This window comes from Olea europaea, unplaced genomic scaffold (assembly GCF_002742605.1).
Source record: "Olea europaea var. sylvestris unplaced genomic scaffold, O_europaea_v1 scaffold1216, whole genome shotgun sequence".
In the NCBI taxonomy this organism is placed as follows: domain Eukaryota; kingdom Viridiplantae; phylum Streptophyta; class Magnoliopsida; order Lamiales; family Oleaceae; genus Olea; species Olea europaea.
The window spans coordinates 415915-422507 of record NW_019229586.1 but is presented as its reverse complement, the minus strand read 5'-3'; the positions used below and the strand labels follow the sequence as shown (position 1 = coordinate 422507).

At 31.0% G+C, this 6593-nt stretch overlaps 1 pseudogene; it reads left to right on the top strand.

Annotated features, from left to right (window-relative positions):
• Window positions 1–5244: 5244 nt before the first annotated feature.
• LOC111374171 overlaps window positions 5245–6593 on the top strand; it is a 32766-nt pseudogene continuing 31417 nt past the window's right edge.

Below are 6593 nucleotides of genomic sequence, written 5' to 3'. Positions count from 1 at the left end.
TTATTTAATCTGAATTTTAACCTTTTATTTTTAATTTAATTTTAATTTTTAATTTAATTTCAAATTTAAATTTTCATTTTAGTTATAATTTTAATTTAAAGAAATTTGTCATTTTAAAATTAAATTTCAAATTACCTTTTTAAGTCTAATTTCAACTTTTTATGTTAAATTTAATATTAATTGTAATTTTATTTTAAATTTACATTTTTTAATTATAATTTTAATGTAAAAAACTTTGCTATTTTAAAATAAATTTTTAATTCTATTTTTAAATTTTTATTTCTAATTTAATTTTAGTTTTCTATTTTATTTTATTTTATTTTAAATTTAAATTTTCATTTTAGTTATAGTTCAATTTAAAGAAATTTGTTATTTTAAAATTACTTTTTTAATTCTAATTTCAACTTTTATTTTAAATTTAATTGTAATGGAAATTTTATTTTAAATTTTAATTTTCATTTTATATCATTTTAATTTTAAGAAATTTGTTATTTTAAAATTAATTTTAAAATTACTTTTTTAATTCTAATTTCAACTTTTTATTTGAAATTTAATTGTAATGTAATTTTATTTTAAATTTTAAATTTCATTTTATATAATTTTAATTTAAAGAAATTTGTTATTTTAAAATTAATTTTTTAATCCTAATTTCAACTTTTTATGTTAAATTTAATTGTAATTGTAATTTTATTTTAAATTTACAATTTTTTAATTATAATTTTAATGTAAAGAAATTCGTTATTTTAAAATTAATTTCAAAACAAATTTTTAATTCTAAATTTTAATTTTTATCTTTATTTAATTTTTAATTTTTATTTAATTTTATTTAAAATTTTTATTTTTATTTTAGTTATACTTTTAGTGTAAAGAAATTTGTGATTTTAAAATTATTTTTGAAATTATTTTTTTAATTCTAATTTTTACTTTTTATTTTGAATTTAATTGTAATGGTAATTTTGTTTTAAATTTAGATTTTCATTTTATATAATTTTGATTTGAAAAAATTTGTTATTTTAAGATTATTTTTTAATTCTAATTTTAAATTTTTATTTTAAATATAATTGTAATGGTAATTTTATTTTAAATTTTAAATTTCATTTTATATAATGTTAATTTGAAGAAATTTGTTACTTTAAAATTAATTTTCAAATTACATTTTTAATTCTAATTTTAACTTTTAACTTTTATTTAATTTTACTTTTTTATTTTATTTTATTTTAAATTTTAAATTTCATTTTAGTTATAATTTTAATGTAAAGAAATTTGTGATTTTGAAATTAATTTTTTAATTCTAATTTTAACTTTTTATTTTAAATTTAATTGTAATGGTAATTTTACTTTAAATTTAGATTTTCATTTTATATAATTTTAATTTGAAGAAATTTGTTATTTTTTATTTCTAATTTTAAATTTAATTGTAATTGTAATTTTAATTTCCATTTTATTTTGTTATTTTAATTTTAATTTTTATGGTAATTGTTAATTTTCGATAATGCGGCTAAAAATTTGTTTCGCTTTATTTTGGGTTATTATGCTTCATTCCATTATTTCATCTGGATGCAGAGTCCATTGCTGTTTTTGTACCTATGATGGCTAGGTAGACGGGATTGACTGAAAAGGACATATTAGCTGTCGTGCGGGACACGACCACGGCGAGGCAGATAATATCGTAAGTGGTTCTAAAATTTTTAAAATTTAATACTTAATTTTTTTTGTTACACAGTACTGATCGAACTCATTTTTGTTCATTTGCAGGGGCGATTGTGCCATTTTTACAATAAAGTACATCGAATTTCTGAGTATAGCACATAAGGTTGATGGAATCAACCAATCCTGGATACAAAGTTGGCGGAATAAGTTGGCGTGCGACTTATTCTATTTTAATGGTGATCCATAGGTTTATTGTAATTATTGGTTGCAATTTTTTGTAATTACGAAATAATTGTAAATACTGTAAATATTAATTTGTTGTATTAACGAAATATTTGTAACATAATATAATGGATTATGAAATTATTATTAACTACGATGGCCTTTGAAATATCGTAGAATAAATGCAAACACTGTTTAATTTAGATGGACAACATTACCAAATGATCTAACTATCATTTAGAGGAATATGACTTGTACAATATTGACGAGTATGCCCTCCTGATTTGCACTAGCTGCTCCTATGTGGTCGAGGGAATTCTCCGGTGAATGGTATTCTAAACGTACTTGGACATCCAGGACCACGCGGTTCAATAAGTGGTGGTAACAATGTATTGAGTGGGCGAATATGGTCGAGGACTTCCCACTCAACTTCGTTCGGCAGAGGAAATATTGTCTCGGCGTACGCAGCTCTCCAATAATTAGTTGTGTAGTAATGAGAGCACAATGTTCTAACTGCAAATCATCGATACATAGTAACCACGACTGCATGCTCACACGAAAAAGTCTCCAACTGAAGTTTTTTTACAACTGCATATGTTATCAGTCAAGTCCACCACGTATGCTGTATTACATGCATATTCCACTGAGAAGCGCGTCTCATATAGTGGTTCGACATTCAACTGTCTCGCAAGTTCTGCAGCTTTAAATAGCCTTTCCTCTTGCGTAGGGCTAGCACGCTCGTACAATTTTGTGATTCCGCAAGTCAATTATGAAACCACTGCCTCAGTTTGGTACGAATATTCTCAATCAGTGCAAGAATGAGTAATTCCCGATCCTTCTTGAATAATGCATTGAGAGACTCCGCGTTGTTTGACGTCATCATGTTGTATCGAAGTTTTGAAAAAAACAAGTGCGCACAATGTTCAATTCCCATTTTCGTTAGATAATCCCATGCATCGAATGATTTACTTCCTATTTCAACCATGAACTTATTACACATGATTTACTTCCTATTTCAACCATGAACTTATTACACTCTTCAACGCTGTTTCAGCGCTCTCCTAAACAATGAGACGATACCTTTGTCCTGATGCCTGGTCTTCAAATTACCTTGAATATGGTACAAGCAATACCCATGATGTGCATCTAAAAAAACTTCAGCGATACCATTTATTAAAGGTTGTCCCTGATTTGTTACAAATGCAAGGTTTTCAATTTCTCCGATTACTTCTCCTAACTTTGTGAAGAACCACCACATCGACATGTCATTTTCACTATCGACTATGCCGAACACAAGAGGGTAAATTTGGATGTTAGCATCTTGGCATATAGTAATAATCAACTTACATTGATATTTAGATTTCAGTGTTGTACCATCAACTAGAATTAGGGGTCGTATTGCATTTCGAAATCCCCGCATGCATTGTCCAAGAGTCATGAAGAAGAATTTGAAGTAATTTCCACCCTCTGTCTCAATAAAAAATTACGAGCCAGAATTAGTTTTCTCCATGTTATGACAATTCCTGACCAATTTAGCACAACTTTCCTCTCAGAGCCCATTAAATCCTCAAACGCACATTCCTTGGCCTTGTAGCTCAAGACTATTCCGTACTCTCAATGGACGTCGTTAATGATGTCCAATGGTCTGTAGATCGTACGAGAATCCTGATACTTGTGCATTATCCGTCGACCAATAAACCAAGCTCGGGCTTGCCTATGTTAATTTCGATGTAATCCCACTTCACAAGTATGTTCCCGTGTGTACTTGCGAACTATAAAGTACTCATTCGTATTCATCTTTGTTGCTCACAAATGCCAATAGCAACCGTCGTCTACGTAGGCAATTGTCAATAACGGCTTGTTCGATTTTTTCACTTTGAACTCAAAGTTGTATTTTAGTGCAATTAGGTGCACATCTTCTTGCAAATCATTTTTTGTTTCAAACAGTTGCTCGACATACAAATCCTCACTATTGAGAACCACACGGGAGGAGCTAGAGGACGGTCCACTCGATTCAGCCCCTGAGGTCCCACCCCGCTCATGTATTTGTCGGGATAAAGCGATCAAATCCTCATCTGTAAAAGTATTTACATTTTCACATTCATTGTCGTAAACTACGGACGTAATTATGTGAGTAACTGTTTCTGAAATAACCGCATCATCTTCACGAGCTATCTAAACTGTATCCCAAAAATCATTAATATTGTGATCTCCTCCATCTGAGTCTACTTATTTACCTTCGACGACATCCTTCCTCACTAAAATCACGCAAATAGGAGTCGAGAGCCTATTGTTCATTTCAAATAGATAACTCACTTTGACATCAGAAGAAATCGTCATAGGTGAACTTAGAACTCCCTGATAGTTGAATTTAAATTTCAATTTCATATCATACTGAGAAAAATTGACATTTGGTTTGTTCTGTAAAACATTATAGAGCTCTGCATACGTTGTTGTTTCTGTTATGGAAATTTGGATACCACCACGCTTCTCACTCGTCCATTTTCATACCCATCTATCTCTTTCGTCCAATTCGAAATCACCAAAATAACAAACTGGGACTACAATCATATCTGCATGACGAAAAAGAATTTTTAATTATAAGAAAATGTCGAACGAAATAAAAATAAATTAAACAACTGGCCGAAACAGCCGACTTCTATTGTTCTAGCCGACTGTCCAGCTGGGTTTTTTCAACTGATAACTGGAGTCGACAGTTCAATTCGCTGTCCGACAGAATAAACATACCAAACTTTTGCAGATTAATTTTTTAGTATTAATGCAGATAAATTTTTTCTCGTCAAAGGCCTAAAATTTTTCACAGATCTATTAATAAAACTATTTACATTAACATTATATGTCGAAATAAATTTTATCTATGCAAATGTAAAATAATTTAACGAAAACAAAATTAAATGTGCGTATTATAAATTTATTGATGTGATGAGATTGATATAAAAAAAATTCAGTTACCGCGTTCGATCAATTTTTCAAATCTTGAGATTGAATCAGATGAAAGTGTTTTTATTTGTGTTGGAGTAACAAATATGAGAAGTTTGCTGATTTTGATATTTTAAATGGGAAGTGTTTGATTTTTATTTGTTAACAAAAATGTAGTAATGTATTTTAAACAAAAAATTTTTTTAATTATATAATACACGTGGACATTTTTATCTTTTAACACACAGTAAGCTATTATCATAATTTTAAGAATTGAACGAGCGAAAAGTGAAATTTCCAGACCATTTCATTTTTAAAAGTATCCTCAAGGTCGGTTCTACCTTTTTTTTATAACATGAATGCAGAGCAGCAGAGGATACACTTTATCGAAGAATGAAAATTAATGGTGAATCGAGAGTGATTATTGCCGAAATGCACGGTCAATTTGTGCAATTCACTTCTCATTGTGGCAAAGCCACTGCTTCGCATCAAAAGGTCAATTGCTAACCACCCGAAGCTGTTAATGTATCTAAAAGCATTTGTAATTTGGATTTGCCATTTGAGAAATTTTACCCAAGAAGGAAGATTTCGAATGATACTTTTAAATTCTTATTGTTTCGCGCGGGTTAACTCGCTAACAATTAAAGAGGATCAGACGATTGTATAAGGGACGAGACCTCTTGAGACAAAGTCCCAAAAAGGGGTGTTCTTTTATTGGCGATGAACTTTACAATTGGAAACGAAAAACAACGTGCCTCCAACGGGCGCAAGCACACGAGTTACAGAAAGGAAAGTGTTTAAGTCTAAAAGCTAAAGAAATGAAAATTACATATTCTCTGTTTGAGAGTTTTGGATTCGGTCCTTTGCTTCTATGTTCTTTCTCCCTTTTATACTTCATAGGCGATTCCTTTGTGATTAACTGCTCTAAAAAACTGCTTGATCGCCCTATAACTACCCACTTTCTTTGTAGTGGCCATTTTGTCATGAAACTGTCCTTTTAACTGCTGCCATTATCTTGCATCGTTCAACCGCTTTCGATTGAACCCCTTGAGACGTGGAACATGGTAAGGTTACTTTAGCAACTGCCTCAATAACTGCATTTCTTGATAATCATAATACGTTATGTTTGTTGATACCTTGGGCGACTTGAAGATTTGGGCGAGATTCTGGGCGACCGTATGCCACTCTATTCGTTCAGACTCTGAGCGACCTGCAAACTTGGGCGATGGCGTTACCTCACTATTGGGCCCCTTATTTGGGCCTTCACCTTGATTCGTTCAATTGGATTTCGTTCTTTGGGCTATCTGATTTGGGGATCCTCCAATTGGGCTTTACTCTCTGGGCTGTTCGATTTGGGCTGAATTTTTATGTGTCAACAATTACCCCCCAATATGGCAGAATTAATAATAATTATTGAATTTTGCCATATTCACTTCACGTCTCCAGCAATGTTCGCGATTCCCAAAGAATTTCAATCATTGTTTCCCTCTATAACTTGAAAAGGTGCGTCGCTTCGCAAACCCTTATAAACTCCAAACACGCCATTTTACTGCTACCAAATCACGTTTCATATTTCTTGCGCATCCTTCACGATTCACGTAACTCTGAAAAGCTTCGTTCATTCTTCAATGGCTGCTTCACAATCTCAAGCTAGCGACTCCTTTAATGTTGATGACTTTCAGAAACTTCTGAGTCGTTCATACGTAACCCCAAGTTTTCTCGCGCCCGCCGACGTTGGACGTAATGAGTTTTACTTGGGTCCTTTCTTCAACAATGCGGAG